At 31.2% G+C, this 12267-nt stretch overlaps 1 pseudogene; it reads left to right on the forward strand.

Moving 5' to 3' along the window:
* Positions 1-2654: 2654 nt before the first annotated feature.
* Positions 2655-3179, forward strand: LOC114172234 (annotated as a pseudogene).
* Positions 3180-12267: the final 9088 nt, after the last annotated feature.

The raw sequence follows: 12267 nt of genomic DNA on the forward strand, positions 1-12267 counted from the left end.
ACTTATTTTTAATTATAATTTTTTTTATTACATTATCTTTTAAATATTTTTTTTATTAAAATATGTTACTTTCATTTATACATTTTCATTTTTTCTATAATAAATCAAACTTATATAACGATAATTTTTAATTATTTTTAAAATAAAGGACAATTTGGTAATCTTGTTTTTTTATGATTTAAATATAATTTTTAATCTATCACATTCATCAAATCACTCACAAACATCAACAAACTTTACTCTAAATCCACTCACTTTCACCTTTAATCCCCATAAAGTGAACAAGATAAGCTTCACACTCTAATCCACTTGAATTCATCCTATCACTCTACCTCCAATCAACGATGAGGGAGAGAGTGGAAGGAAGAGGGGAATTCCTCTATTTTTCAATCATGTATGTTATGCAATGTTTTAAGGGTACTATCAAGATCATAATTATGTTCGCAATTTATTTTCTAGCATAATTATGAAAACGATGTAAAAATAACGAAAATTTGAAAATTGTTATAGAATAAGGTTTAAAAAGTAATTTTTAATTATAAAATTTTATTATATTATCTTTGAAATATTTTTTATTAAAATATGTTACTTTCATTGATACATTTTCATATTTTTTCTACGATAAATCGAACTTATATAAAGATAATTTTTAAATATTTTAAAAATAAAGTACAATTTGGTAATCTTATTTTTTTATGATTTAAATATAATTTTTAATCTATCATATCCATCAAATCACTCACAAACATGAACAAAATTTACTCTTAATCCACTCACTTTCACCTTTAATCCCTTTAAAGTGAACAAGATAAGGTTCACACTCTAATCCACTTGAATTCATTCTATCTCTCTCCCTCCAATCAACGATGAGCGAGATAGGGGAGAACGAAGAGGAAAATTCCTCTATTTTCCACTTGAATTGATCATCTCCCTCTCCCTCCAATCAACCTTGAGGGAGAAAAAGGGGAAGGAAGAGGTAAATTCTTCTATTTTTTATTACAGTATCTTTTAAATATTTTTTATTAAAATATGTTACTTTCATTTATACATTTTCATATTTTTTCTACGATAAATCAAACTTATATAATGATAATTTTTAATTACTTTTAAAATAAAGTACAATTTGGTAATCTTGTTTTTTTATGATTTAAATATAATTTTTAATCTATCAAATCCATCAAATCATTGACAAACTTCAACTTAAAGTGAACAACACAAACTTCACACTATAATCCACTTGATGTCATCCTCTCCCTCTGCATTCGATTAACCTTGAGGGAGAGAGTGCGGAAGGAAGAGGGAAATTCTTCTATTTTTAAATCATCCATGTTATGTCATGGTTTGAGGGTGATATCAAAATTACAATTATGTCCACAATTTATTTTTCAACTTAATTATGAAAATGAGGTAAAAATACGACTTTTAAAATTATTTTTACAAAAATTAATAATGACAAAAATTTTAAAATTGTTATAAAATAAGGTTTAAAAAGTAATTATTCATTATAAAATTTTTTAATACATTATTTTCTAAATATTTGTTTAATAGAATATTTTATTTCTCTTTATACATTTTAATATTTTTTTCTACGAAAATCAAACTTATTATATAATGATAATTTTTTATTTTTTTTAAAATAAAGTACAATTTGGTAATCTTGTTTTTCCCTCATTTAAATATAATTTTTAATTTATCACATCTATCAAATCACTCACAAACTTTAACAAACTTTACTCTAAATCCTTCCACTTTCACCTTTAATCCACTTAAAGTGAACCACCCAAACTTCACACGATAATTCACTTGATGTCATCCTCTCCCTCCAATGAACCTTGAGGAAGAGAGAGGGGAAGAAAGAGGGAAATTCCTCTATTTTTCAATCATCTCTGTTATGTCTTGGTTTGAGGGTGATATCAAGATTTCAATTATGTCCGCAATTTATTTTTCAGCTTAATTATGAACACTACAAAAAAGATTTATTTTAATGGAGATTTATTAACGGAGGTTATAAAACCTCCGGTAATTGTTACACATAGTGAAGGTTTTCTAAACCTTTGATAAATACTAGAGGTTTTATGATAAACCCCAGGAAAAATTCCCTCCATATTTTTTTCCATATCCTTTTTATATATTTTTTTAAAAACCTTTTTATCACTTCGTACGTTCGAAAAAAGGGACACAGAGACACTATACCAACGTTCGAAAAACTCACCTGATTCACTTTGTTCGTACGTCCGAAATCCACTTTCCTCAAACTTCACCTCGCTACGTTTTCCTCAATCTCACTCTCAATCTCAATCTTTGTAGTTACCTCGCTACGTTTTCCTCAATCTCACTCTCAATCTCAATCTTTGCAGTTGCTTCCTTGCTTCCGAACGATTTTCTCGCGATTTCGTTCGAATTTCACCTTGCTTCCAAACGGTAATGGTGTTCCCTTTCTTTTCTTTAGGTTTTCAAATTTTTTCGTTTTGTGGTTAAATTCTAACTTTGAAATCCTTGATGCTTGTTTTTGTACAGAGATTCAATTATAGGTGCCGCGTTTTCTGAAATCTAAAGTGTGTCTCCGTTGCTCGTTCACTAGCTTTGCATCTGCAACAGTGGTCGACATCTTTGTTCCTGAAAGCAAACCATGCTTAAGAAACAACACAGTGCTCATGCTTATCAAAATTCAGAGTTTGCTACATCAGCCAAAGGTATGGAGATTTGTGTGTTTTTCTTCCTCTATTGTTGGACTTGTCTGTTATGCCTTCAACTCCTTTTTCAATCATTTAATTGGAAATTGGAGCTGGTGGAAGATCTTTCTTTACATGCTTTTCAGTTTATTAATCTCTCTTTCGACCTTGTTTGCAAAGAAATGGGAGTACTCCAATTCTCGCTGTTTGGAAGCTCACAACGTTTTCTACTTTGCTGGTCACTAATACTCCTTTTTCCTTGATAAATATGTGAAAGAGAAACCAGATGTATATAGTCTTGGTTTGAGTGTTGCATTTGTTATCATGTCTCTAGGCTTGTCTAGGCTAAGTCATTTAGGATTTGAGGTTGATCTTCTGTACTTTTTTTGTGGACTTCTGACTGTACAACTCATGAAAATAAAACTATGGTTAGTCATTGTTGGAGGAGCTTTTAATTATTCCCTCATCCTTCTTCGTTCCAATTTGGATTCGTCAAACAAGAAGTAGGTATTACGAACTTCAACACTAAGATAATGTAGTGATTGAAATTGGTTTGCATTCACAACCACAAGGAACCAGTCATAGTGTTACTCAAGTGGATTCAACCCAAACAGTTATGGCTACTTCACACCCAGTAATTGATATGGTTTGGCCTTCCAGAGGAACAAGGCACAGTTCTTCTCAAGTAGTTTCACCTCAAGAGGGTGGTGCTGGTGGTCCCCCTCCAGAAAACATTTACGGTACCAAGGAATATTTCAAAGCTATATCTTTGCATTCAACTCTTGGCAATAAGAGAGGGTGTACATGAGAAACTGCTAGGAACTCAAATCAAATTAAAACATTTATTTCTGTTTGATGTATAATATATTGATGGATACATTGGCATACAATCTTAGATAAAAGTTAAAAAGCAACAACTAAGGCATATGAGAGTTTGATTTTGTGAGAGGCTTTTTCAAAGTTCATCTTTAGGAGATGAGAAAGATCCTGTTGGATTATCAGAGGAATTTTTGATTAGGTGTGAAGGCATCATGGCTATGCCACAAAGTCCTTCCTTTTTAGATATGTTCCTTTGCATTCTGGTGTAACCATGTTCCCCCATTCTGCTCCCCAAGAGTTTCTCACTATCCAGTAATTAGTCCCATCAACCGTTGTTCCAAACCCCACAATCGCTACACCATGGTTTAGATCCGTGCTACAATCACCGGTAAACACTCCTTGTAATATTGAGTTGTATGATTTGTGAGTAGTGATCATTAAGCTTACCACATTTGCCCTGATCTTTCACATCAGTGACAACACCTTTCTTCCTCTAATCCACCGAAGCAGGAACACTACCAACATTCTCGTACATGAAGGTGTCGTTACCATGTGGCGTGCCTCAAAACATTCTATAGTGATTAACCTTTGAGCCTGCATAGGTACTCTTGAATTCATGGTTGGTCATGTTAGCGAACTTGTTCATTTTCAGCTTGTAAGGCTTATCCATCTTGTTTGTGTTATGGACATGTACATTTACAAATATTGTAGTGCAGCTAATAAGGCAGAGATTGTCCATTTACGAGGCTTTGGAAGATGTATCACTCAGTGGTGGGATTCATTCTATTACCCTTGAAGTGATGTACTATATTTATTTGGTTTATAGAAATAGGGAAATTAGTAAACTTAGCCAAGATTTAAATGAGGGAAATATTACATCATCTGTGTACATAGCCAAAGTGAGAATTCTGTTAGCGAGTAGTTTGGACGCTAAGTCCAAAAATGGTAATAAGCTTAATGTGATGTACTACATTAAATCTCTAGACCGAAGTAAGCAGAATAATCTAGGACTAGGTTTAGATACAATGATTTCACTTGTGTGTATTTACAGGATGATAGAGCTTTTAGAGAGCAGTTTGGAAGCCAACTCCAAAAATTACAAAAACCCTTCTTTGGGTTATGTTTTCATCATGAACAATCGGAGATTCATTGAAGTAGAGACAAAACTAAATGGACAGAGACTTTCTTTTGGAGATGTCTGGCTTCACAGAAACATGTTTTACCTTGAGAATGGTCAACCAAGTAATGTTTTGTGGATTGGTTATCCTCTTGCTGTTCAGATTGATGAACAAAAGGTGGTACTCCTGTTTGTCGGGCTAGATGTGTACCAATTGGGAAAGGGATTGGGACTGAGCTGTGAGTATAATCTTATCCGTCTCTAAGTCTTAATTAAAAGTTTGCATATTTGGAATAATTCTTGAAATCTGTTCTTTTTTGTTGACTTATCTTGCATTTAAGTTCTTCTCATAGCTAGCAAAGTCCACATATAAGATATTCTCTTCCCTCTGTGTGTTGTTTCTTTTCTGCAGGTAATGTAGGTTTTATGAATTTTACTGGTTTGTCATTAGGAAAAATGGTGTGCTTATTTGTTTTATGGTTTTTTATGGAAAAAAATCTTAAACTTAATGTTTTTTAGTATATTGGAGGTAAAAGATGCTAATTGGCTTCCAAATCTTTCCTTCTTTATTTTGTTTACATGTTTTAGATTGGTTCAAATTTAAGTTTGGATATATTTTCGTAATTTTATTCCTGAAGAGAAGGAAATAATACCTAAGTTTGGGAAGATTTAGTATACATGCTTAACCTATCTATAGATACTAACTGGATTTATGTCAATTGTCGCTGGTCTTCTCTGTTGTGCAACGAGTTTTTTTTTTCAAAGTGATGCAAATTTTTAGCAGTTTTATATTCTTCAATTTCTATGGTCTATCAAATTCGAGTTCTTGATACATGCGACATATAATGAAAGTCCTTTGAGGAAGCGTTCATCTCACTTCAGGAAACTATGTTACTGCAATAACTGAGAAGACCAAAACACTGAACAACCACAATATTGCAAGATTATTCCGAGCTTTTTCCAATACCAATGGCAATTTAAAATTTATTTTACAAAAAGAGAAAAAATGCATGTCTGCATCGTAATTGGGAAGCTCACAATTAACATGCTTGATCTTGTATCAATTTTCATAATTCTATACTATTGTCGTTCTTGCATGTACATAAACAGTTTTAGATCAGAAAATTAGATTCACACTATAATTAATTTAATTTGTGTTGTCTTTCCTTTATTCTATATTTTCTATTTACCTTTTTAATAAAAAATTAATTTTATTATCTCAGTTCCAAAGGATTTGTACTCTGTATACTACTAGAAAAAAAATCCCAAATGTGTCTCTTTTTACATAATTTGCAAGCTAGTAAGTAACCTAACATATACACTACACCTTATTTATTTCTTAAAATAATAGATATATGGGTAAATTTTGTTTTACAGGTACATGAACTATAAAATTCTCGTACATATATGGAGCGTTGTAAGAGTTCGGCATCTAAGAGGCCATAAATACTGTATCTTCTAAAAAGGTATTAAAAAGAGGGAGGGGCGTGAAATGTTTTCCTTATCTTTGATTCAAAAATGCGTGGATGAGTAGGAAATAAGAACCACATATTGGCACATTGTTTCCATGCATTCAAAACATACAAAATTTCAATGTAATATGTAATTATGTAGTGCATTATTATTTGAATTGGCATTGGTTTTTCCTTATTTATCCTTTCATGGAAGGGTTAGAGTATATGGTTAATTAATTTTGTCATGAAGAGGTTTGAAAAGGTGTAGGTTATGGCTGAAACCAAGACACATAGGAAGGAAGAGAGAGGGACAGAGTGTGTTCCAAGAATATCACTACTTCAAATTATTACTATTTACTTATTAATTAATTATTTATTTGGTAAATAAATCTTTTATCAAATCCTTTTATTTTAAGTTTTGAAGTAAACCTGTTTTCATTTTTTTAATATAAGATGGTCTTAGTAATTAAATAAATAAATTATTATTATTAAAACCTATATAAGCAGGTATTTAAAAAATCTTTACAAATATATTGTTTATGCATCTTCACAAAATATTTTTAGTTTTTATTCAGTTTTGTTAACACACTGGTTTTAATATTGTTTATGATTATGAAATTATGTTTTAAAATTAAATAAATTTGATTTCATATTTCATATTTTTCATTAGACTTTTCATATTTAAAATTCGAACTTTGTTCATTTCATTAGTCTGATAACTTGTTCATATTTCAAATTTATATTCTAGAAACGAAAATTTATGAAAACCTGATTTTGTTTTATTTTAAAATCGAGAAATAATGTCATACATAATTTACATCGAAAGGATTTAAGGTGTAACTAAATCTTAAGTTTTTATTTAACATATAGGAGCCTATCCTTGAATTATTTTGAAAAAAAAATAGTGTAAAAATCTTTGTAATGTAATTTTTCTTTCAAAATCATACACATATAGCGATATGTTTCATGGTTTTTGCTAACCATTGCACTAAATAAAATAGTTAAAGAATCATTGAATGAGTTTTTAAAAAGTTGTGACATTCAATGAATTAATAAATTGTATTGAGTCTATATTTTTACAACATATTGATCGGTGTATTAAGGAATTGTATTGAGTCTAATATTAATTTTCATAAAATACTGACAAAAATATATTGTAAAATCTAAATATTACATTTTTTTATAATTTTTTAAAACTTTAATTAGAATTTAAATATGGTTACTTGTAATTTATTTACTATTATAATTTGAATCTATCAAAATAGTAAATAATAAACACCAGATGACAATACTCACATCATCCATTAATTTCCGAATGATAGTAAAACTTATGATGTATATACATTAATTTCCGAATGACCCTTATTCTCCTTATTCCCTTTTGATCGTGGGTGGGAATATCAATATTTTTTTCTGATCTTATATCATTAGTTACACTTTTTTTCTTTATTAAATATATTTTTGTTCTCATAAACAAACTATTCTTAATGGATTTGGATAAGTCTTGGATTGATTTGCCTTGAAATACACAACAATACATGGATGGATTGAATAAATTTCTCGACTTTGCATTTGCTAATAAGAGCGTTGAGGGTATGATAATTTGTCCATGTCGAAAATGCAATCTTAAAATGGCAAACTCGAGGAGCAACATATGAACACTTAATTCTTCATCCTTTTCCAAAAGGGTATACATTTTGGCTTCTACATGGTGAGACAAATTATGTACAACATACAATTTCAACACCTCCAATTTTCGAATCGAATGAGGATAGAGGTTTTGCTAATGATCCCATATGTGGCATGGTTAATGATGCATTCAGGAATTTTGTAAACACTCAAAATATGGACAATCATGAGAATATGCGACCTGAATCAAGCCACACGATGCCTGATGAAATTGCTCAGTATATGAAGTTTATGCATGAGGGACAACAAAGTTTGTATGAAGGATGTGACAAATATTCTAAACTTTCTTTCTTGCTCAAATTGTACCATATCAAATGTCTATGCAGAATGACTAACAAGGCAATGTCAATGATACTGGAGTTGTTAGCAGATGCTTTTGATTATGCTAAATCCCATCTTCATTCTATGAAGCTAAGAAAATCATTAATAAGCTTGGCCTTCATTACACCAAAATTGATGCTTGCCCAAATGATTACATGTTATACTATAGAGAAGATAAAGATAGGGAGTTTTGTATGAAATGTAATGAATCTAGATGGAAGAAAACAAAGAAGAGCAATAGTATTGTTGGTGTTACTAAAAGACAAAAGAAAGTTCCAGCTAAAGTTTTAAGGTATTTTCCATTGAAGCCACGCTTACAACGAATGTTTATGTCTTCTAAAATAGCTAAGCATCAAGAAGTACACATGAAGGCATATTAAGTCATCCAAGTGATTCTGAAGCATGGAAGAACTTTGATCTAATGAATCCTCAATTTGCTTCAGACCCTCGATATGTCAGACTTGGTTTGGCTACTGATGGGTTCAATCCATTTGGTGATTTGAGTACATGTCATAGTACTTGGCCTATTGTACTTATACCTTACAATCTTCCTCCTTGGATGTGTATGAAGCAACGTTCATTCATTCTTTCCATGATCATTCCTGGTAAAAGAGCACCAGGAAATGATATTGATGTATATTTAAGGCCATTAATAAAGAATTAAAAGAGCTATGAAACACTGGGGTTGAAACTTTTGATTCACATAAGAAAGAAGGTTTTCATATGCATGTAGCTATATTCTGGACTATTAGTGATTTTCCTAGTCTTGGAACCTTATCTGGGTGGAACACACACACTAGGTTGGCTTGCCCTAGGTGTAATTTTGACACAACTCCTATTGACTAATTGTGCCCAAGTTAACCCTTTTCTTCATTAAGTACTTTATCTTTACAACTTTTTATAATTCATCTACATTGAGGACTAACCATGTAATTATTTCATTTATTTAAATTAGAGAATTTAGAGAAATTGTACGAAGACAATTAAGAAGTCGTACACGATCATCCTCTATGATAGATAAGAGGGTTCATAGAGAATTTGTGGAATGGTTTTCTCGTCGGGTATGTCTAATTTCCATTCTTAAATTTGATAATATTAAAGATATCCAATTATGTTGATCATATTTTTCTTTTTTTTTTAGATAAAGAATGACTTAAATGGACCTTACTCAAATGATTTAAAGCTCTTAGCTATGGGTCCAATTGATTGTGCAAAGCGTTACAATGCTTACAATGTTAATGGCTTCAAGTTTCGTACGTCAGAGAGAGATGATGGACTTAAAACATAAAATAGTGGAATATTTGGTACTTTTGTGACAAGGAGCTATGCAAGTAGCATTGACAATCAAATGCAATTTGGGGGTGTGCCTTATTATGGAAAATTGGTAAACATAATTGAGATCAACTATAATGGTCGATTCTCTGTTACTTTGTTCAAATGTATGTGGGCTAATACAACTACTTCTAGAGGGATTATAACAGATGACTTGGGATTTAGATTAGTAAACTTTACATGTTTAATACACATTGGTGATAATGATGATGACGAACCATACATTCAGGCTGCAGAAGCTCAAATGGTTTATTATGTAGTGGATGAATTAGATAAAAATTGGAGCATTCTTGTGCATCTAAAGCCACAAGACTTATATGACATTGGTGGAGATAATGATGTCACTTTCCATGAATGTGAACCATTTGAACAACAAAATTTGGAAACTTTATTTCCAGATGGAGAAGGGAATATACCATTAACAAGGTCATACTAAAATTGAACATTTCTATACTAGTTTTTGTTTAAATTATCATCCATATTACTTATAGATGCATTATATTAGATAATCATAATTTAATGAATGTGAATTGACTTGTATTAATGTTATTGTTTATAGAATTCCTGATGATGAAGAAAATATACATGAAGAAGACTAATGGCAAAGTTTCAGCCCCTACCCAAAATAGAAGTGGCCAACCATTATCTATAATGTGCCCACCTGCGTCTCATCCATCTTGCCCAAGTAAGTTGACTAAGTTTCACCACGGGTTTCACTTATAGTAAGAATTGAAAAGTTTCACCTACTCATACTCCAGGGCCTAGTAATCCACCTTAACTTCCGTTTCCGCCACAGTCCAGCATAACACCTCAATTTGCATCTCAATTTGGTATGATGGTTATATTTCCATGTTAAAAAGTATCTTACTTTTTTCGTGTATTAATCTAATTATTATGCAGCACGTCACATGAATTCCCATCCTATAGAGAATAATAATGAGTAACCTCCACCCCCACCTCACATGAATTCAATGCTTTCAACATCTAAATCTAGTAAGATGTCTCATTTGCATATCATTTTGGTACTTTTAAATTTCATGTATTATCTATTTATTTAGTGACTTGAGTTAATTTGTAGAATGTTTGAAGAAGAGGTTGTTCTCCACTACCAAGACCAATTCCGCACATGAATTTGAATTTGAATTTAATAATCAACCTAGAAGTGAGTTTGTGCATGATTCTACATCTAAACCAACACCAATGTTACACTCTGATAGTGAAGGGGAAGAAAATGTGGATATTGAGATGCAAAGTAATCAATCAAAGCATCTATCACGTAAAAGGTCATGGCTTGTTGATGTCATTGGTAAGATTGTTAATTTATTGATTTTTATGTGTAATTGTCCAAGCCATATAGTATTTGTGTTTTATGTTTGTCTTAAACTAACAATATATTTCACATGTATTTTGATAGATGATGAAGGCACACAAGTTAGAAAACAATTAACATTGAATGATGTTTGGTTTTTATCTCCTAGTGAAAGGATTCTTGTGAAATGGAATAGTGACAACCAATCAATTGATGATAATGGAGCATTGTTGAATAGGTTTTTAGGTCGTGTTGTAAGAAATGTTAATGCCTTTCCAATCAGCTATCAAAGTTGGAGGAAGATTCCCAATGATTACAAAGAAGATATACTTAAGAAAACCATTCAAGTAATTGACCTATAATTTTTTTTATATGTTTTTATTCTTGTTATATTGCAATAGTTGTTAAACTAGTTGTGTAATAATTTTGAAGGCCAAGTTTCTAGTGGAATCTAATGCTCATGTGACATATATCTTGAAATCACTTAACATAAAATGGAGTGAGTATAGACAACAACTATGGCAACAAAGAGATGATGGAACACGTAATAGAGATGAAATCATTACAATGTGTCCAGAAGGAATGAATAGAGACCAATGGGCCTCTTTTGTTGACTACTGTTTAAATTCAAGGACAAAGGTAATAACAACTATCTTTTCTATTCTTTTAAGTGTTACTTTACTTATTTTGAGTAATTTTCTACATATATGCTTAGGAAATTGCCCAAAAAAAAATAAGGATAATAGAAAGAAGCAAACAGTTCCTCACACAGGTGGATCGAAGAACATTGAACGGAAGAAGGATGAGATGGTAACTTTATTCTTCAATCATTTTTGTTATATCATATATGATTCATGATTTTCTTAAGTTTTATAGGAGCAAGAGCTTGGTCACAATGTTAGTAGGGGAGAAGTTTGGATAGCAACACATAAACATGCTAATGGGGAATTTGTGAATGATGGAGCAAGAGAGATTGGAGTAAGGAAAAGAAAAATAATGAATCAAATTGAATGTTACCTTCATTGATAACATTTTGTATTATTTGTAGGAAAAAATTAAAGCATATGAGACAAATACATCTTCCCTTTCGCAAGATATATCAATTGAAGATTCACTAGCTCATGTTTTGGGAAGTAAAGAACATTGTGGTCGTGTCCGAGGAATGGGATTGGGACCTTGCCCTTCTCGTGTGTTTTGATATACTAGGAATTTTCATTTTGGGACATCCTCATCTTGTCCTTCTTATTTGGAATTGCAAAATCAAGTTATTGAACATTCATTTTCATGTGTAGCAATATGATGTTGTTTGCTTTGGATTGTCATGCCAAGGTTGTAAATGTTGTTGTGTTGAATATTATTGGACACTATTAATGTTGTTGTTGTGTTGCTTTGGATTGTTTTCTATAAGTAGGAGTAAGAAATGTAGTATATTTTTTGTTGATAGATTGAGTGTTTTATAATGTTTATGTGTTTTTTACGATTTTAATAATAGATTTTGTTTTAATATAGGTCACTGCATTAAAGTCACAATTGGATGAACAAAATAAACGACAT

The sequence above is a fragment of the Vigna unguiculata genome, unplaced genomic scaffold, assembly GCF_004118075.2.
Source record: "Vigna unguiculata cultivar IT97K-499-35 unplaced genomic scaffold, ASM411807v1 contig_5, whole genome shotgun sequence".
Classification (NCBI taxonomy): Eukaryota; Viridiplantae; Streptophyta; class Magnoliopsida; order Fabales; family Fabaceae; genus Vigna; species Vigna unguiculata.